Below are 22,878 nucleotides of genomic sequence, written 5' to 3' on the forward strand. Positions count from 1 at the left end.
CTTCCATCACATCAGCAGTTATTTCCCCCTCTTAAGTCTTGAACTCCTCAAAGTCACCTGTGAGAGTTGAAATCAGCTTCTTTCAAACTCCTGCTAATGTGAATATTTTCACCTCATCCTGTGATTCATGAATGTTCTTAACGGCATCTGGAATTGTGAATCCTTTCCAGAAGGTGTTCAGTTTACTTTGCCTAGATCCATCAGGGGAATAACGAGCCATGGCACCTATCACATTATAAAATGTATTCCTTAAATAATAAGACTTCAAAGTTGAAATGGCTTCTTGATCCATGGTGGGCAGAATGGGGGTTGTGTTAGCAGGTGTGAAAACAGCATTAATCTTCTTGTACCTCTCCATCAGAGCTCTTAGGTGTCTGGGTACATAATGAAAAAGCAGCAATATTTTCAAAGAAATCTCTCTTTTTTTTTTTGTCTGAGTAGTAGATATAAATCGTGGGCTTTAAATATCTAGTAAATCATTATCTAAACAGGTGTGTTGTTATCCAGGCTTTGTTGTTCCAATTATAGAGCATAAGAAGAGTAGATTTAGCTTCATTCTTAAAGGCCCTAGGATTTGGAAAATGAAAAATGAACTTTGGCTTTAACTTAAAGTCATTAGCTGCATTATTTTCTAACAAGAGAGTCAGCTTGGCTTTGAAGTTTTGAAACCAGGCCTTGACTTGTCCGCCCAAGGTATGAGAATCTTAGATGGCATTTTCTTCCAATAGAAGTTGGTTTTGCCAACATTGAAAATCTGTTGTTTAGTGTGACCACCTTCTTCAATTATCTTCACTAGATCTTCTTGACAATTTGCTGCAGTTTCTAGAATCAATCTCAGCTTCAGATGTTTTCTTTTTTGCGGATGCCTCATCTCTCTCAGTGTTCATAGAACTGAGGAGAGTTAGGACCTGTGTGGCCCTGAATTAGACATTGGCTTAATTAGACCAGCTGTTGCGGCCAGTTTGATCTTCTATCCAGACCACTAAAACTTTTTCCACATCAGCAATGAGGCGATTTTGCCTTCTGATCATTTGCATGTTCACTGGAATAGCACTTTCAATTTCCTTCAAGAACTTGTCTTTTGCATTTGCAACCTGGCTAACAGTTTGGTGCAAGAATCTAAACCTCTGGCCTATCTCAGCTTCGAGCAGACCTTCCTCACTAAGATTAAACATTTATAGCTTTTTATTTGTTTATATTTAATTATTTCAGAGACAGAACCTCACTCTGTTATCCAGTCCGGAGTGCAATGGTATAACCATTGCTCAATGTAGCCTTGAACTCTTGTGCTCAAGCTACACTTCAATCTCAGCCTTATACGTAGCTGTGACTACAGGTGATTTTTTTTTTTTTTTTTTTTTTTTTAGTTTTGCAAAGATGAGGGCCTCCCTCTATTACCCAGGCGGGACTTGAATGCCTGGCCTCAAGCCTTCTTCTCACCTTGGCCTCCCAATGTGTAGCTTTTGATTTAAAATGAAAAATGTATGGCCTTTTTTGCTTAAACTTTTAGAGACAATTGTAGGGATCTTAATTGGCCTAATTTCAATACTATTGTATCTCAGAAAATAGGGAGTTCTGAAAAGAGGGAGAGAGACAAGGAAACAACAGCTCGGTGAAGTAGTCAGAACACACACAGTATTTGCGAGTCAATTAAGTTTGCTGTCTTATATAGGTATGGTTCCCGATGCCCCCAAACAATTAAAATAGTAACATCAAAGATCACTGATTACCGATCACCATAACAAATATAATTATAATAAAAGTGTTGGAAATACTGAAAGAATTACAATGTGACAAAAGGGCGCAAAGTGAACCCTAAAAGTCTGAAATATGTGAAAATCTTAACAAAGTCTGTTCAGCTTTAATGGGTTTGCTTTTTTTCTTTGTGTATTGCCTTAAGCTATGATATGTAATTCTGTGTAATCTGCACAGATTTTGTGTTCTAGCAAGATAATTTTCTGGGCTTTATGCTTATTTTATCATGTCCTTGATTATTTAAGAAAACAAAAACTCTTCACTTATGAAAGAGCCAAGGTTCTTTAAAATCATGTTACTTTCTATGTTTATTTTTAAATATTTTATTGTCACTTTTACATAGGTAGATCAGTATGATTTATATCTTGTTAGGTCAGATCTCCTGACAACTGTTTTTCTTTTTCTTCTTCTTAGAAATAAATTTTCAATGTAAAATTAAATTAAATTAAACTCCCATGATACTTTTTGCACCTGAAGTATCTTTGAGATCTTTTCAGAAGTCTCTTTTAAAAATCACAAAGATTTGTTTTATCTTATTTAAAAAAAACAAACAAACAGGTGCCAGAAATACGTAATTTTATTTGATAAGTTAGTATTGATTGAGTTTTACAAAAGGAGTTTTTCAAATCTGAAGAGGTGCTGTTTTGTTTCCCATTGCATGTAAGCATTATATTTACATTATACTGTAGTCTTTTAAGTGTCTATTACATCTAAAACAATAATGTATATAGCTTAATCAAAATTAATTTATTGTTAAAAATGCTAACACAGAGACACAAAGTAAGCATGTGATGTTGGAAAAATTATGTTTGTAGACTTGTTGGATGTAGGAGTACCAAAAACTTACAATTTGTAAAAAATCACAGTATCTGTGAATAAAGTACAGCACAATAAAATGAGATATGCCTGCATTTTGCACCTATTTATTAACTGTAAGGGACACATAGATAGGCAAACTCTCTCTTTTTCAAAAAGTGTCCATTGACTTTGTCGTTTCTGTATTTGAAAAAAAAAATTTAGTATTCATTTGTAACTCTTTTCCTTTATATGTATGTATGTGTGTGTGTGTGTTTATGTATGCATAATTACTTTTCCTTTGAGCTGATGATAACATCTTCCTTGTTCCCTCATATAAGTCAAAAGTTTAATGTGTATGAATTTTACATTTGTATGAAGGTTCTGACTTTGTCTTCTTCTGAATATTATGTCTAATAGTGCTACACAAATGTCAGCTGCTACTGATCGTTACTGATATTTCAGGTCTGCTTTTAATCTTTTTTCAAGGACTTTTAACAACAATCAATATTAATGGTAATGAAAATTTAAGTGTAAAAAAGCTATTATCGTGATTATTTGATGAAGTGTGGATAATATTTTTACATTAGATTAAATAACGTTTGTTGGTTTATGTGATTTGTAAAACATCATCTCTATTGGTAGGAAAAGTGGTTTGTATTTGTTAGATGTGTCTTGCATTCACCATTGTCTCTCTACCTAAACTCATGTTTGTCAAGTTGCATTTCTACAGTCCTTGGGCCTCATTTGTTCTCCATGAATTTTCTAAAACAAATCTCTCACAGTCTAACATTGTTCCTGATTTTTTTTTAATATCTGGAATGATTTTATTGAGCTTTACTTATTTAAATATGTTCACATTATCTTGCTATTTTTATCTTATGACCTCCTCTTTTTTTTGTAACCTCTTTTTTCTAACATTGGCAGCTTACAATTTTCTTACTGAGAATACCAGTCATAGTTATGTGTCTATGTCATTACTACTGAGAACACTTCAGAATTGCTCATGGAAAAGTAAGCATCCCTAAAATATAGAGAGGGATACTGTCATTATTTTAACTACACACACGCACACACACACACACACACACACATATGTGTGTCTTTACGTATATGTGTGTGTGTGTATATAGAGTTATTATTTAATACATGTTAGGTTTTGGAAATATATATATGTATATATCTCATATGTCAGTTGTTGTCCAATACGATGTGAAAGATGGATGTGAATAGTTTATAGTTTTGGTGATGAGACAGATTATAATGGTGAAGACAAGGAATAAACAACCTCATGATGATATGATTTGGCTGTGACCCCACCAAAATCTCAACTTGAATTGTACTCCCGTAATTCCCATGTGTTGTGGGAAGGCCATGGTTGAAGATAAATTGAGTCACAAGGGCAGTTTCTCCTGATACTGTTCTTGTAGTAGTGAATAAGTGTCATAAGATCTGACGGTTTTATTACGGATTTCTGCTTTTTTGTCCTTCTCATTTTTCTCTTGCCACCACCATGTGAGAAGTGCCTTTTGCCTCCTGCCATGATTCTGAGGCCTTCACAGTCATGTAGAACTGCAAGTCCAATTAAACCTCTTTTTCTTCTTAGTATTGGGTATGTCTTGATCAGCAGTATGAAAATGGACTAATACAAACAATATAGATATACATAGATATACAGATATGGATGTGAATGCTTATGTATGTGTGTGTGTGCATATATACAGTATAGGGCTTTGGTGAGGTAGTCTAGGATAGCTTGATGGTCCCTGGGGCATTTGAATAGGTTCTTGTTAGAATAATGGAAACACTGACTAAATGTGGCCATTTATTTTTTAAACTATCTTGTGGGTGGATCTGTAAATCACATACAATGGAAGTAAGGATGACTCAGTGTGAAGGTGCCAAGTGGGATGCAGATCTCTGTGCTGCGTGGAACAGGAGTTGCCTAAGTGGCACCGGGCTCAGCCATGTGCTAAAATCACAGCCTGAGCAGGCTCTCTGAGCTTTATTGTCAACTTTACATGATAAAGATAACAGCAGCTTCCTTGAAGACTGCTTTAAGAATTGCAGATTCATCATTGTAAGTATCTCATACCTAATTAGAACTTACCAAGTAGTTACAATTATTATCGTTGGAAACAGCTGTCTCCAGGCTTCAGTCATTTTTGAGGGTGTGTGCTGATGTCTGTATCTGTGTGTGTCTAGAAAAAGTCCTTTTCTACAAAACAGAGCATTTCATTCTTACTCTCTTGTAGAGTGAAGTTCATGTTACCCTCATTTCTGTTGCTTCATTCCTCTAACTGTGCTTTTCAGCTTTTGACCATTATTAGACTTCTCTGGCCACTTTATCAGATGTCACTTCTAAAGGTTGGGGCCGTCTGGGGAACTTCGTGAACTTTCATTTGGGCGGTGGACTTTCAAAACAGTTGCTCTCACGTTTTCTGTTCTGCTAAGAGGAAAAAAAAAACGTTTTAAGAGCATAAGAAATGCTGACGTATTGCAGTGTTTCTGTGGATTCACTGGCAAAAATGTGAGTAAAAGAGATTATGCTCGTGCTGGTATATTTATTAGGAGGAGAATATGTAGAAACCAAGAGACACTTGTTTTAACATATACATTTGTGACAAGAGTTAAATTTGAGTTATTTTTGTCTTCTCTTTCAAATAGGCGCAACTAGAATGAGCTAGGGAAGACCTTTTGTCTCAAATGCACAGGTTATAGCTTTCAAGGCAAGAACTCAGACTCAGGTGTACTCAGCTCTGGCCTAATGTAGTCTGCGTATCTGGCATTTAGCATGTCCCTGAGCTACATTTCCAAAACCTATTCCACTATATAATCACCTGTAATTTATTCCCTGTCTTAAAGAAACCAGAAACTACTGCTAAGTATCAGTTGACTAATGCTGGCTTGGCATCTGATCTGTTCACCATACTCTGCTGGGACACTGGGCCCCAGACCCAGAAGTATGAATATGTAAACTGATTTCAAGGTGTTTATAGCCAAGTTATGTAAAAGGGCATACACCTCGGAATATTGTTAGGTATAAAGTAATGTTAGCTAACATCATCGGATACTTAATGTTTGCTGTGTGCCGAGTTCTACCTTATGGGATCGTGTCACCACAACTCGAAGTCATATTATCATCCTCATTTTACAGATGAAAAAATTGAGAAACAAGCAGTTTCTGAAAAATGTCCAAGGTCACAAAGCTGGCGAATACGCTTCCTAGGGTGTAAGGGCAAGAGATTTGATTGACGAGTGTGTGCTCTAGCCACTTTATACCAGGAAGAGACAGTGCCTGCTTTAGGAGCCAGGAGTAGTAGGTCCCAAAACTTGGTCCTCCATAAATGGCTTTGAGAAGAAAATATGTATACTGGACTTTTAAGGATAAATAAGATATGTTGAGATTTGAACTGGCACAGTAGGCAGGAGATAAGAGTGATACTTAGCAGTCTTACTTGTATTAATCAGGAAAAAGACTTCCCCACATCATAACTCTGATTGGTGGCAGGGGCATAATTGGAATAATTTTTTTCTAAAAATATATTTTTTGCTATATAGAGAGCTCATATGACATCTAATCCTGCATTCCTAGCACAATAACCCTGATGCTTATTTTAAGCTGATGTTGTTACTGACAAGGTATAGTTTTCAGCTATCCTCTAAATTCCTATAAAGACTTTGCCCTTGTATGTTCATATCATGCAGCATCTAGCTGAGTCTCTGGAGCCCAGTGCATTTGTAAAACTGATTAATGGTGGTGGGGAATACAGGGTGTAGCCAAGTTACATGCCTTTGAAGAAGATGTGAAAATCGGCAGATTCTTAATCTTGGCTACTTTAAATCTGGAGGTTAGTGTATGGAAGAGAGTGAATGTGACCATAAACAAAAGACAATGAGTTTGAAACTTTAACCTTGACATCAAAATTAAATCTGTAGAAAATAAGGCTTCCTATTTAATGAAACTCAAAATAAGTAAATAAATAAATACAAAGTTGGCATGAATACCCTTGCTAAAAGAAGCTGCTGAATTTCCCACACCTCTTACAGAGATTAATCCATTCCTACAGGCCAAAACCGAATTATAAACCATTCTAATTAGTCAGGAAATAGGACTGCAATTCCTTTTTGAGAAAAAAGAAAAAAGTCTAGGAGGAAACACTACCACTGCATGAGAATTCCAGAATGAGGCAGGAGAAATTTAGGTGTTGACGCAAATCAGAGGTCTCAAGCCATGAAGCTGACTTCCTTGCCTCAGTTGACTACTGCCTATATATTTTTATGAGGCCTCTTCAGTTTATTTTGCTGCTTTAGGCTCATGATAGTGCCAGTTTCATTGTAGCAAGCCTTTAAACTTAAAATAAGTGTTATGTAAAAATATCATTTTGATTTTACATAAAATGAATCTTCAGAACTTTCAAGTGCTCTGGGGCTAAAAGAAGAAAATCTTCTAAGAACAAAATCTTAATATTCCAGATATAATGAATTTGTTTTACATTATCTTTCTGATTTTCCCCCCCTCTGGACTATTTTCACTTGGGTTCCTTTCATATCCCAGTTAGCAAAGGAATTGACCAGAACTAAGAACAGCCCTAGAGCAATAGCTAAAATTCTGCTGTGCTTGTCAGATACTGTCTGACCACTGATTACTGCCCGAGGGGAGTTTGTTTTCTTTATAAACTTTTCAGTGGGTTTTTATCTCCAGAAAAACAGCTTTTATTCCTCTCAGGAGAAACTTCAGCGTTGTGTTGAGGAAACTATGAGTTTTTGATATTTTATTATTATTTTAAATCATGGGTTTGTGTACTATATTAAAGGGTAAAAAATAAGCCTTTTCATTACATTGAAATAAGGAGAACATCATAACAATGGATGATACAAATGTGATTGACCTGGAAACTCATCTCAGGCGAAGGTCTACATGAATCATGATGGATAAATGCAACAGGAATCTGTTGTTTCCCTTACCTTTCACCTATGGAACGCATGCCAATTCATCCTTGGGTTTAAATAGGGTGTACCAGTCAGAGTCTCAGAAGAAAAGAGAATTCACCCAGGTTTAGGTGAAACTAAAGAAGAAAACTTTTATAGAAGTATGAATAGGTTTAGGGGAAAAAAGAGAGTGAGGCATTCAGATACTAGCAATAGTGAGAAGCCTCTGCTATCCTTAGGGCCAGAAGATTTCAGGGAGGCAGTAGTCCCAGTAGGACCAGTCCCACTGGGAACTGGAAGATGGAAGAATAGGCTTACTGTAGGAACACAAGGCAGGACAGACAAATATAGAGAAATATAAGGTGTGTGGGAGTGCCAGCAAAGAAAAATCAAGACCCAAGTAATTGATCTATGGATTTGTAGTAGTTCTGGATAGATTTCTTTTTGTCTATTTTATGCTTGAAAAAAAAAATAAATAAAAACCCTTTAAAAATATGCCATCTGGCTTTGATGACACCTTATTTTTTTATTTTTTATTTTTTTTTTGAAACTGAGTCTCACTCTCTTGCCCAGGCTGGAGTGTAGTGGCATGATCTCAGCTCACTGCAACCTCTGCCTCCTGGATTCAAGTGATTCTCCTGCCTCAACCTCCTGAGTAGCTGGGATTACAGGTGCATGCCATCACATCTGGCTAATTTTTGTATTTTTTAAATAGAGTTGGGCTTTCATCATGTTGACCAGGCTGGTCTCGAACTCCTTACCTCAGGTGATCCACCTGCCTCTACCACAGAAAATGCTGTGATTACAGGTATGTGCCACCACTCTCGGTCTAATGCTTCATTTGTAAGGAGGCATTTAGCCCTGGTTTTAGCTATGGCAATGTCAGCATCAGAAGAAAGTAATTCTTTAAATGTTATACCCTAAATTCCTCATTGGTCTCACTCTAGTTCCTTCCCAGTGGCATAGTAAGTGGCTAAGAGATCTGGTAGAGAAATGCCAAGTGAGAACTGCAGGATCACAGTTATTTAGCAGTTGGGAAGTGGAAATGTATGCATGAATGTGAATATAGAAGAGGTTTGAGGAGGAGAGAATTAGGTAGTCAAACTCTCCCAGTGTTTCTGATACTTACATTGTAGTGACATTGAACTTCCTATATCCTTCTTTCTAATCCCAGACATCTCATATTCTCCCAAGGCTCTGGAACTAGACCTCTGCTTTTTCTGCTCAAATCACCTAGCGCATTCCCCATCCCAGTCCCCATTCTGAGATTACTGCTTTTGCTTTCGAGGCCCAACTCAAATTCTGTGCCCAAACCTGTGGTTTCTTCCCTAAGGAGAATTACTTTCTTATCCAGAATATACATTCCTTTAAGAGTAAGAGGACTCAGTTGATGAGAACCCATTAGTGTGTGTATGAAGTAAAGTAACAAATACTCTGAATTGTCCTAGAATGCTGGTCATTATTTTACTAGTAACCAATATTCACGCACCTCCTTCTAAAGTCATGGTAGGATTGCACTCCTCTTCTCTTTAAAAGTTAGGGATGGATATATTATTGCTTTGTTCAGTGAAACAGGATAGTAAATAATGTCTGTCATGTGGACGTAGAAGCCTTTAAGAACCAGTGCACCATCCCCACCTTCCCTTCCAGATTCTGAGATATCCCAGAAGTCAGAACTCCATTAGTGTGCCTTCCTTAATGAGTAGCGTGTAGGACAAAGCCTCTCATTGATCCAAGATATACAAGTTGGGTAGATGATGGGGAAATTGTTTTGTTTGAAACCTCTGCAATTTTGGATTATTTATTATTGCAACCTAGACAATTATGATTAATCCAGAAGTTTAAAGAAATATCACTAGCTAGTTTAATGAAACACTTTAAATCCCATTGGTTAAAAATAAAAATAAGATCATATAAAACAAGGCTACCAAAAATAGTGAACAAAAGCAGCCTATAAGACATACTGTAAGGGCATCTTTCTAAGGAGATTAGTAGAAACAAATATATCACTATAAACATAAATATGGTTGCACTTCAGGGTGTGTGAATAGAAAGACATAGGTAGGGGACATGAGGGAATTTACTTGCTTGCAGTAGAAGTTTGAAATAGAAAACTGTTCTGGAAGTATACACGCATAAGTAAGACTGGCCTAGATTATCAAGTGAGCAGAGTTCATAAAATCCCAGTATCAAAGGATTGAGGACGATCTTGAAAGGTCACTTGGTTCATTCACCTCCTTTCAAGGAGGATCACACCAAAACCACTGGAAAAAAAAAAAAGGCAAAAAAAGTGCCTATTCTATTTTTAAGGCCATTTGTAGAAAGAGAGTTTCCCTGGTCAGAACTGTTTTTCAGCTAGTATCTAACTTTCTATTTTGAGTGAAACACCTCACTTACATTCAGAAGACTAAATGCACCACTCAACATCTGTATTCATTTCCTTGGGCTGCTCTAACAAATAATTACAAACTGTGTGTCTTTAGATGACAGAAATTTGTTCTCTCAACAGTTCTTCTAAGAGGCTAGAAGTTTAAAATCAAGATTTCAGTAAGGCCATGTTCCTTTAGAAGGCTCTAAGAAGCATCATACTCTCTCATCTTTCTAGCTTCTGATGACTCCTGGCAACCCTTGGCTTCCTTTGCTTGTAGCCATGTCTCTCCAAGCTCTGATTCCATTGTCACATGGTTCTTTCCTGTGTGTCTTTCAGTGTGTCCTCTTTATATAAGGTCATCAGCTATTGGATTTAGGGCCACATCGAATCCAGTTTGAACTCATCCTATCTTAAACAGTTACAACTGCAGAGACCCAGTTTCCAAATAAGGTCATATTCTCAAGTTTCTGTTTGATGTAACATTTTGGACAATAGTATGAAACCTACTACAGCATCCTTTGTGACTTGTCCCGAAGCAGAAAACATCAATTTTTTTAAACTGTACCCTAAGTGTTTTTTCTTACAGTCAATTCAAAATTTGTAGTGCATTTAATTGGGAATGACTTTCATTTTACTATTGTTTTGATAGATTAAATTAATGCAAAATTATTTTAAAATGTCATCATAAACATGATCATTATGCTGGTTTTTGGTGAGAAGAGAGAAACCAGCCTAAGATCTAGCACTGAACTTGAGAAAATAAGAATTTGTTGACTCTAGTTGATTAAATGAATGAGATGAACATACTTGATGCACACAACATGTCAAGCTGTATTTTGACACAGTGCACACTGTGGGGCTTCTTTAGCCTTAAATACGGCAAAAAATGTGGAGAGAGGCAATGCAGTATGCATGCAAGTTATCAGAAAAGATTTTGGGGAGGAGAAAGAAGACATAAAAAGTAGGTAGAATTTTATGAAAGATGTATGTTGTATCTAGTTAAGAGAACTATCATATAAGTCAGTAAAACAGGGTAAGAAGCAGCTGTTCATAGAATGGACTGGCCACAGAGATCTAGCCATAGAAGAACATTTTAAAATAGAAGAGGTGGACTTTGTTTTATAAAAATGAGCCAGGATCTGCATGTAAGACATTCAATGTCCAGCTAAATTCAAGTACTATTTTAACGGTGCTGGAGAGGCCCTACAAGTCTCTGAGCCCCAGAGAGACATGATATAGAGGATATTGGGAGAAAGTAACCTTGGTGACAGAGTGAAGGTTGTGTTTTAGAGATGGGACTTTAAAGATTGTTGAATGGTCTAGACAAGTTTTGAGGACTAGTTTCTTAATGAATAATGGTAAATAATAACGTGGCAGCAATCAAATGAGCATTCTTGCTTAGGAAAAGAAGGCTGCTCCATAGAGGATATTCCACTGTGAGGTTTATGTTGCTTTTCTAGCCATGATCTGTAGAGAAGCACATTTACCTTCCCCCTGAGCCCCTTCATTCCTCAGGACACAAGAAAACCCCCATCACTCTCAATGTGTGAAATTCACTGTTTTGACTCCTCTCCACTTATCCTGTTTCATTTAAAAGAATTTAAAAAAAAAAAAATAAAAAGAACATTCTCAGGCTTCACTGTTGGAAAAAATCTCCTTGTTCAGCAAAAGATAATGTAAGGTTGCCCTGTTAACTCAGCCTTGCAGAAAACATTCCTGTCAGTTGGCATGAGCTTTGTTCCTTTCACCTCAGGCAGGTGGTAAAGGCATTTTGCAAAAGAGGATTCCAAATTAGGTTAAGCACCAAAATAGGGAAATGGCCTGGCTCACCCTGGTGGGGAGAGATTGAACTGCTGAAGTACATCCAAGTTCACTTCTTTCAAGCCATGTTTCAGTGTGCATTTTGGGAGAATAAAAATGGAAAAATTGGTTGACCATGACAGCTTTCCAACTTTCTTTTAACAAGCCCTATCCTAATCTTCTGGGACTGGAACACCCCACTAAATGACAATTTCACTTGGTGGTTTCATTCCAACCAGGCAATTCTTACTTTGAGCCTGTCTTAATTCCACTTTCTTCTGAAGGTGTTGGATGCCCTTTATCCCAGGGGCATGTACACATAAACAATTCTTCTTGGAGGTCGAATCTTCTGTAAGATACACAAAGATGATACTATTTGCATGAAATACCAGATCTCAGGGCAGGTCATGGGAGAGTTATAATAGAAAGAAAGTTTCCATTATCACACTTCAAATTAGCCAATTATATAGAATCCTACCCAAACAGATTTTTAATGCAAGGAGACTCTGCCCTTAAGTTCATAGACCAGTCCTCTAATAGATTGTTGCCACATTTAGGGAAGCAAACCATTTATCTTATGGTTCTCTTGTGGCTGAGGTGCATTCATAGGTCTCACAGGGCCTGAGCGATAACCCTTTGTCCAAGGAATATTTATAAGAGTGGTGTGTCTTCCTTTGATTAAAATGTCTCTCATGTTTCCCAGATCTACACAGATCCTGTTGACTCTGTGTGATATTCTGTCTCCTGGATTTTTTCTCCTTCTCTGAAAATGTTCCCTGGCCACTCCAGCTTTTATCGAGAACTACTTGCCTCTAAATGTCTGCAGCCACATTTAGCATCTAACTATATGTATATTTACTGAGGTGGTCTTTGCAAAAATTTAATGTTTACTAAATTAATCAATGGAGTTCATGGAGATAAGTAATTCCTAGATAGGCTATTCAGAAAAAGATGAGTCTCTAAATATGAGGCTTGAATTTCTCTACTCATTTACGATATTGAAAGGCATCAAAAGTTTTGTCCCAATGTTTCTGATTTCCTTTGAGATGATGAAATCACCTTTATCTAGACATCTGTATAGAATGGGGGAAGAAGGATGTCTACTTCACAAAGATTGAAATAATTAATAAAAGTCTATGCTATGCTTATTTCAGTATTGACTTCTTCAGTGACACCTCTGGGGAATATAGAAACATTTCATTGTCTATTGGGATCAGGAAAACCTTTCCACTTCTCTTTCATATTAGATCAAATGAAGGCACAAACCCTTTTGTGAAGATGAAGGACAATTCTTCTCTATTTCTTGATAAGTCAAAGAATGAATAAATATTTTAGAAAGAATCTTCTTCTCCATTTTTGCCTCTGTATAGCATGACTAGCCAAAGTTCAGAGAGCTGAAATCTCATTATTGTAGGCCTGAAAAGACATATTATATTTTATTCTAATATAGCCTTTTACTATGCCCTTAGTTGCCAAGGTAGTATATGGGGAGTAGGGAGATTTCCTCTAACTTAGCATCACTTACTATTAAAATATTAAATCACTCTGATTTCAAAATTTTGTAAAATATATGTCAGAAGACATTTTCAAAGTAAGTGGCTTAAAATATTGGAAAATAGACAGCTTAAGTTCAGAAAAGTTTTAATTAGCTCTTATTCTGGGACTAGCCCTCTCACTTTAATCGAATTGCTTCAGTCCTTTTGAGTCTCAGTTTCCTTATCTATGACATAAACACTGGGACGTGGGAGTGTTTTAAAGCTCAAAGGAAAGAACATGTGTGAAAATTCTAAGAAAAATATAGGACATGGTGTAACAGCTTTTCCATTTCCATTGCATTGTTATTTTTAGCAATAGTCATGTGTAAGAAACTGAATTGTTGAAATGCTCTGTTTACAGCACTAATTTATAAAAAAAAAATCTATGTATTTATTCAATAATATGATGAATTTCTGTGACTCCCTGGCCAGCCCGGCAACTAGAACATTGAAAGTAACTCTGTCTTCCAGTGTCCCTCTTAACCACACCTGCCTGCTTCCACAACCCCAAAACACTAGGAACTGGAAATTTATATCTCTTTGTATACTATGCTTATGTAAAATGTGTTTGAAATATAAATTAATAAATATATGTATAAATATATATGCATGTTTATATATATAAATTTTGTTAATTACCTTCTGGTGAACATGTAAAAGGATTTTCTTCTAGGTATTTACCAAGACATCAAATTACTGTTATAATAGGTTATACAAATATTCACTCTTACATGATCATATCAAAGTGCTTTCCAAAGTGGTTGTACCAATTTATACTCAACAAAAGAGTTTAAAAGAGCCTATTTGTATTTCAACATTTGGTACTATAGACTTACCAATTTTTGCGAAGTACATTGCATTAAATATAACCTTACTTTGGGTTTTATTTACTTAATCCAGTATTGCTAAAGACGTTGAGCATCCCTTCATATATTTAATGATTCAATGTGTTTCTTTACATATATTTATTTTTAATGGTGTGCCAGGTTGTTTTGAGGCCTAGGACTATACCATAGTACATTCAATTTGAGTTACAAAGACCAGAAAGTCCTTTCTTTGGATTCTTTCAAATAGTATCCACAGAAGCGTTTTGCCAGCAGCAGTTTCCTCCATAGATGAATGGCTTTTATGACTTCCTGTGTCTTCTCAATTGGAAAGCCTATAGAAAGATTTAAAGTATATTTGGTGCTTTGCTGGGCAAAAAACAATGACAAATGCACATTACCTAATTCCTTCTTTTCAGAACTTGAAATCTTAAAGAGATGGTGACATTGATTTAAGCCCTCACCATTTTGTTTACCTCTTTTTTTGTTTATTTTTCTACTTCCAAGTTTTGTTTCATTCTGGCCAAGATGAAGGCATGGTGTAATTTATATTAATAACCCTCAAACATTTAAAACAACACTAACAAAAATTTTCAATATTTTAAAAATAACTAAAATTTTAATAGTAAAGAAAACGTAAAAAGTATTGATTTAGCATATCAAATGTGATTATCTCAGCAGGCAAACTTTTCAACTTCCTATTGAACTATGTGCCTTTCAGATGCAGTCTGTCTGACTTCTTTCAAATCAGTGACTGAAGATGTGTATCACATCCAGGATTCCTAAATTATACTTCAATTTGAGGCTTTACAGAATCTAACTTCAAAGCTACTCTGAAGAGCTTTGTGGGTTACCCAACTTCAAAGTGTACTTGAGATTATTTAACATCATTAAACAGAGCAATCTAAGAGACAAAGACACAGGCTAAAGTCAAAGCAATTTTGAAGCCATCACACATCATTGTCTTTGCTATTACCTTTCTTCTCAACTTACTTAAAACTGTCACCCTTTACCCATTCTGATGCATGTCCAAGGTTTATGTGTGTTTTTGGGGAAACTTTGTACTCAAAACTTGGCCTTATGATTTCCTCATATTTTCTCATTTTGTCTTAAATGTTCCTTGATATATCTGCCTCTAGGATATTGACTGAGCATGTGAATTCCTCTTTAAACAAATACAATAGCCTATTTCCAAAAGTCATACTATGAGACACAGCTGTCACAACATCTGACAAATATTCACAGCCAAGGATATGACCTAGCAAGTCTGAATGCACTTTCTCATTTTTCTCATATTTTCACATTTATCTCTCCTTCATTCAGAAGCATTTGTCAACCTGCCTCTATCCATGGCAACCCTTCTTATTTTAATGTTCTCACTCTTACTCACAAACTAAATTTACATTTCTTGCTGTTATAAATTTTATATTTTTGTGTGTGAAAAAACATTCCATCAAGAAGACTGAAGGCCAGTAAACTCCCAAAGACAAGACTTTCAGAAGGTGAAGCACTGGCTTCCTTTATAGACTAGCAAAGATGAGAACAGATAAAAATAAAAATAAATAAAAGGTTTTACATCAGTCTGTGAAGTTACTCTGTCTATTCTCACCTCTCTATCAAAGAGCCCTGGTAGAGGATTGAAGAGATCAATAAGCTCTATGGCTTCAGTCTAACTCTGCAAAGGTATTTTTGGTAATGTGAATTTATTGTGTGTAGAATATAAAAGCATAGGTACAGTATGACACTCAAATTATATAAACAAAATATAAAATTACACAATTATTATACACACATATGTATACATATTTAACTAGATCCCATTTTAGATGTGTTTTTCTCAATTAAAATCACAGAAATATACAACAGCAAAATATCTTAAAGATCATTTGCCCTGTCTTTGATTGATAAGTATGCTGTAACCAAGCAAGTACAGAATCACCACTGAGACAAAAGTAGGCCAATTCAGAGGGTCATTTATTGCTGGCAGCCACAGAAGACTCAGGTCTCTCTAACCCCTGGCCCCGAAAGGAGGATGTTAAGACCTTTTATGCCCGTAAACCACCTCCTGGGCAGGGGTTGGGTCGAGAGGCTTTGGACATTCCGAGGGCCAGTGAACTTTGGACGTTCTGTAAACCACCTACTGGGTGGGGGTGAGGGTGAGGGACTTCGAATATTCCGAGGGCCAGGGGACTTTGGACATTCTGATCGTTACTTAAGTGGTTCACGGAAGTCAAGATAAGCGTTAGTTTATGCATTGCCTGGGTAGAGTGGAAATTACAGACCTTAGTTACTTATTACAAGTGGCAGAGGTCAAGATGGCATGGGTTTGGACTGCTTGCCTGTCACATCACGGTTGCAGACAGCAGTTTCAACAGAAAGCCAAGGTATAGTTGAGGTATGCAGTTTTATGGGGCTTTTACCATGTCACAAGTAGATAAAATTTATTGTCCAAACATAGGTACTCTTGGAAATGAAAAAGGATACTACTAATAATTAGGTAGATACAACAGGTATAAGCAGGAACTATGACAGGCAATAAAGGGTAAATGGTCACCCTAGTCTTGAGGCAAAGAATATGTAAGTGGTTTGGGCTCATACCTTGAAAACACTACACAGCATCAGAAACCAGATTTTCTAGTGTCTCATTAAGAATACATTGTAACAGATGAGTTAGCTAGCTAAAGGTCTTTCTGTCTGAAATATGCACTGATCATTTTGCCCAAGGTCTGAAGACAAGTCACATCAAACCGCTGACCTAAGAAAAATGGAATTAATGTTGCAACTGCATTCTCCTAACTTCTCACTGGACTTGAGATGGTAAAGGATTCTGACAGCATGATTTCCCCTCGGGCAAACCAAACCAGGCTGACATGATCCACTTTGATTTGGCCAACTTGTCAATGAGAGGCATGATGACCTTCTGCACATATGTACTCATCTTACAAACTCCCTGGGTGCACAGGGGTTGTGTCCTGCATCTGGTTCAGGGAGGAATGACCATTTGAGGTGGTTTTTCATCAATAATTATCCTGGTTGCTCTATTGAGCACTCTGGTGTCTGCAAAACAAGTTTGCTATTCTTGGTTATTTTGTCTTTAGTACTTACTGAACACCTGTTGGATACAGATATATGCTGGGAGGTTTTACATCTATTACTATAATTTATTGTGTATTAAGATTTGAATAATTTCTCTTCCAAGTGAGTCAGACAAATTTGTTTTGTATCTCACAGGCTGCTTTCCTCACTATGGGTCTTGAGGTTACATAGGAAGCCTTCTGCTGAACACTTTCTGCCAAGTTTCTTTTGGTGAGAGAAAGATTTATTAAGATTGCTGCTTAAGAAATATTTCTGTAATATTTCCATCTTCACTCACAAAAAGAAAGCAAAAAATGAAATTCCTGCTATACTTCAGTCCTCCCATTTCAGAGCAGTGAGGACATTTCAATTTGTTCAAATATACTTTACCAAAGGAAATTTGTAGAGGAAGATTTCAGAGTGAGTTTGGTTCTTATTGACAAATATCTGTTGAAGAATTATATGGGTGGAGTCCTTCTCTAGGCCTTCTAGGTCTCCTTGCTCAAGAGAAGATTAAAATCTGTTAGAAGGAATAATTCAAGGACACAAATGACTTTGTTGTAAGGATGAGGCAAGTGGTAGCCTAATAAAATTCAAGAGATTATATTAGAAGTTTAAAGTAGTAAGAAAAAGACAGAAACTTTTCATGGGGAAAATCATATTTAAGGTGAGATTTGAAGAGATAAGTAAAGTTCTGACTTAGACAAATAGAAAGCAAACATTTTCCAGGTAGAAAAAAAAATAGTATAAGTTTCAGCATAAAAACAGGAAAATATCCAAAATATTATGATTAGGGAATATACAAAGTTCACCTTAGCTGGAATTTGGGGACAAAAAATAACTAACACAAGATTAATAATGGCTCAGATGATTCTAAATTTCTTTTCCAGAGAAATCAAAGAATATATTTTAGTATATTCAAAACCAATGCTAATCTTTAATAAGAGACAACTTCTAAGATATGAGACTTGGTTCTTTTTAAAGCTCTGTTATGAACATTATTTCACGTGATTTTCATAATGCGTCTGTGCTATAGATCAGGCAGTTCCTATTTCCATTTTATGGGTTGGATAACTGAAATAAACCAAAGTTTATTGCTAACCTGGTGGGCAGGTAGATACCTTCTCTTCCCTTTTCTCTCCCACTAGAAGCAAAGTGCTTGGTCAAAGACCAATGCCTTTCCACATGCAGGAGGTTTTCTTTCCTGTTGAGATTTTATTTGAGTTTTGAAAGTGGGACAATGTTTTTGTCAGGAAACTTCAGTGGATGAAACCACTGCTTCAACCCTGCTAATAAGGTTGCTGCACTCAAACTGTGAGCAAAACCTTGCCAACTCCAAACTGCTGCTGCTCTGCAATCTCATCAGTCCACCTGCCGTGCACCTTGTGCTTTAGTCCCAGCTCCTAGATCCAATCAGCTGAATATCTGCTTTGGCTTCGGACCTTGGCCTCTTATACACTGTCACTGCTGCCTACTGTCCCCATTGCCATCTCCAGGCCTAGCATCCAGACCCCTAATGCAACTGACCAGCTTCTGGGCTGGCAGACACCATTGTGCAGATGGGGTCAGTATGAATGTCCAAGTGGCAAATCAAAGTAAATGCAGATGGAAACACAAGATGTAGACCAGAGCCATGAATCCAAATAAGGTGGGGGTTTAAAGAGATTAAAACTGCTAATTAGTGACCTTGGAAACATTCTCATTGGCTAAATAATAAGCAAAAATTCATCTGAGTTGGTTTTACTAGTAAATTCAATTCAGAGACTATGCTGAGATGTAATGGATTCAGCTGGTTTTTATTCCTGAGGGTCATTTGCAGGTATATGAAACAGTAGGTCCATGCATTATTTGCATGTGATTAGCATGCAATTTACTCTCTTCTTCCTAGATTCCACAGTAGACTGTGGTTTATTCTCAGTCTCTTTTTAAGTAAAAATTTCTTTATTTTTCTTCTTTCAGGATGATCCTGTTTATCTCTTCCCCAATTTTTTTCTTTTATTCCACTGAAATCTTAAGGAAATACTCAGAGAGAAAAATATATCACAGAATCAGCATCCTACATAGCAAACATCCTAATTTAAATTAGTGAGAACTATGAATGTTCTGAGCTTTCCAAATTGCCTCTTCCCTGAATCTGTTCAGAGAACATCCATAAAAGGACATGCTAGTCTCCTGGAGCAGAAAATATACTACTTTTGAAGAGGAATAGCTAGGTTTGAGTTCTAGTTCCCTATTTCAAGCAAGTGAGTGAACTTCTCTGAGTTTCAACTGTCCTTGGTAATTAAATGAGAGTAACAATGATGGTCTTGTGGTCCTCCCATGGTGATTGTTAGGATCAAATGAGACAGGACAGACACATGGTGAATACTGATACTATATCTATCTATCTATTTATTTATTTATTTTTGGTATTTTGCTCATTTGAAATTTTGTCTTGATTTTTATTTTTAAAAATATTGCATTAAATATTCATATTGATTACTGAGTTTTCTCCCGCCCCTCAAATTTTTCTCTTGAGGTGAATGCCTCACTGGCATCACTTTAGTTCTCAGACTGGGCAAGTATTATATGATGGTGCCATAGTAGAGATGGCACCATCTCTTCTCCAGCCAGTCAGGTACTGCTGGAGAAGAACAGTTGAAGAGAGCGACCCAGTGCGTGGGATATCTCAGCCAGCTTAGAGGAATCACTGACACGCTTGGACATTTAGAAAGAAACATTGACCGTATACCATTGTTAAGTCTGAATCTCTCTGTGAGAAATTAGTGTTTCCATTGACCTTTCATTGCCTATGAGAATTCAGTGCCAACTCCTTAGCCTAACTTCAAGAATCCATTATATCTCTGCTGTTCACTTAGTTTTAATTCCTAAATCTACAACTGGTCTATCATTTCAGTCAATCATAACTACTATTTAGACAGCTTACTCTTATTTCAGTTTCCAGCTTTCCAACTCCCTTGTTCTGCCTTCCTAGAATTCCATTTTCTTATGAAGCAGAGAAAAATTTATCAGCCACAAACTTCAAATGAATCCTTACTTTTCTGCTAGGCTTTCCCAGTCAATTTCAGCCAGAGATGACCTCCTTTCACGTGATACACAGTGAGCACTGCTTCATTGTATAAACTCTAAGTATATCAAGTTTCTATCTCTGCTTAATCAATTTTTGTCTATATTCTGCTTTATTTATCTTTCTCCAACCCACTGGTAAAACTCAAAGGGTGAAGAACATACATTTCAATTCCCCCCAGTAAATTGTTACAAGTATTATACAATATTAAAATACTTAATAAGTATGGAAATGCACTTCCTCCCTCTATACATGCATTTAGTCACTCACACATACAACTTTTCTCTTTGCAAGGGTTCATAAAACTCATATATTTCAATCCTTATAATTCATTTCATATAATTTCTATCATTTAATTTAAGATATGGTAATTTCTTGTCCTAAAATACTTCTAGTAGTTCTTGCGAATAAGTTGATTTCACTAAGTGGATTATTAGCTTCTCTGTGCAGGAAGTCTGATGTCCTCTTCTTTTCTGTCATCTCTCAGGAATATCTACCGAAATATTGGAATTTCTGACAACTCAAACTTGTGACAGTTATGGCTGGCATAGAAAATATATTTAAAAGTATTTTATATACATTTATTTGTTTATATAACATATATATTTCACATATGCATAGAAAACAAATAGATAAAAGTTTATCAGCCCATTTCCTATTTGTTTTGGATTGGAGAAGCAGTCAGGTGTGGTCAAGAGGGACGCTGGAAGATGGAAGTTACTTTCTGTATTCTAGTTGCTGGGGTAGCCAGTATTTAACTATGACGCAGGATATTTCTAACCCCTCCTTGGGACTTGCAACAGGGCTGCTCGCAACAGGACTTGCAACTCAGCCTGCTGCTCTCAACTCCTTGTGGGAAGGAGTGCACCATCAAATAAGGTGGGAACTGGACTGCATGAGCATTGGAATTGCCTGGTTGTTTCAGTGTGCCTGCAGGATCAAACTCCACTCACTCAGACCCAATGTGTTCCACCCCTCATTGATGGAGAACGCCGGTTAGTGGGTGCAGGAACTGGAGCAAGCACTTTTGGGAGCCAGCAGACGTGAACATGCGGGCCTGTGAAAGTGCCTAGGTGGGGGTGCCTGTGACCTCCCAGAGGGAGTGATACAGTGCTCTTTTATCTCTGCCATCCACAGATGGATAAAAGTGTTAACAGCTCTGTTATCCCTCTGCCTTTTCACGTGAAGTGGTTGCTCTTTACCACCCAGAGCAAAGGGCCAGTGTGACAGCCTTTTGTATCCACACTGTGGCTCACAAGCTCTTGTCTGGGACTCAGGAAGAGGTCACACAAATGTATCGAAGGATGGTAAATGCATGGGATTTTATTGCTGATGAGAGTGGCTCTCAGTGGGAAGGGGAGCTGAAAAGGGGATGGAGTGGGTAATAATCTTCCGCTGAAGTCTGGCCATCTCCACCAGATTCTTCCCCGAAGTTATGCCATCAAGGTGTCCCTCTGAAGTCTAGTCACTTCTCTCCAACATCAAGCTATAGTCTCAATATACTGGCTGAGTCTGGGGTTTTCATAGGCACAGCATGGGGTGGGGCAGGATCATGGGTGGTTTAGGAAAAAGCAACATTTGAGCAGGAAAACGTGGATATAAGTTCTTACTTTGGGCCTTGGTTTCAGGCTTTTCCACTTGAGGGTTGGGTTTCACCAGAGACACACCCTTTTCTGCCTAGAATTTCTCTGCCCCTGTCCTGATAAACTATTGAATAAATACATAAATACTTTTATTATAGTTCTATAATTAGAGCATTTCAACAGTTCAGTTCATAACATGAAAATATCACTTAATACAGCAATACCACGGAAATGACAAGAGCTGTTACCCAATGTTTTATTTTTTTCCAGAATTTTCACATGTGGTTTCCTATGACCCTTGAAACATTGTCAGGACTCACTGTTTATCTTATAGATAAGGAAACTGAGACTCAAAAAGGACTGAAGTGACTAAATTAAAGTCAAAGGGCTAGTCCCAGAATAAGAGCTGATTAAAAGTTTTCTGAAATTTATTTTCCAACACCTTTAAGCCATCTCTGAGGAAAACATCCTACTAGGTATTTTTTTTTTTTTGTGAGACTTTGAATTAAGAAGGATTTAATATTTTGGTAACTATGGCTTATTAGAAAACAAATGTATCATTAACTTTTTCACAGCTATTATATGCAAAGTTCATCTATATGTGAGGAACTTACCTTTTAAACTTGATTAAATAGAAGTTAATCAACTTAAAAATGTAAAATTTTCTGAGAATTTTCTTGAACTATGTATACAGTTGCTCAATGAATATTGTCGGTTAAAATAATTTTCTGATATAGACAAGATATTGACTGGAAACCTTAGAAAGATATATCTTTCCTTTATATTTACTTCTTTTTAATGTTATATTTACAGGCTATAAACTCTCAGGAAATGTTTTGAAATTTTACAACACTCATAGTAAAAGCTATCTTATAAACTTGCTCACTTTTGTCCAGATTTTACCCAGAAGAAAAAGCATGGGCATAGTGGGCATTGGTAAAGTTCATCTGTAATTAAACTTCAAAAAATATATTACTTCCAACCCAGAAAATGATCTCAACAACACAGCAATTCAAGGGCTCTGGTGATGAGGGCCAATTTGTCAACCCTATCACTGTTGCCAGGCATCATTTGTGTCAGGTTTATCTCTGACTTCCTTACAAATCTTTTTTTTTTTTTTTTTTTTTGACTCCGTGAAATT

General features: G+C 36.7%; 1 long non-coding RNA gene across 1 annotated transcript in view; it reads left to right on the forward strand.

Moving 5' to 3' along the window:
- The first annotated feature begins 4,557 nt into the window (after nucleotides 1-4,557).
- Nucleotides 4,558-22,878, forward strand: part of LOC118146876 (uncharacterized) — a 135,125-nt gene continuing 116,804 nt past the window's right edge. The window contains exons 1-2 of the long non-coding RNA XR_008476049.2: nucleotides 4,558-4,630; nucleotides 8,198-8,290. This is a non-coding gene — a long non-coding RNA (uncharacterized LOC118146876). The remainder of the gene's footprint in view (nucleotides 4,631-8,197; nucleotides 8,291-22,878) is intronic.

Source organism: Callithrix jacchus, chromosome 13 (assembly GCF_049354715.1).
Source record: "Callithrix jacchus isolate 240 chromosome 13, calJac240_pri, whole genome shotgun sequence".
Taxonomy (NCBI): Eukaryota; Metazoa; Chordata; class Mammalia; order Primates; family Cebidae; genus Callithrix; species Callithrix jacchus.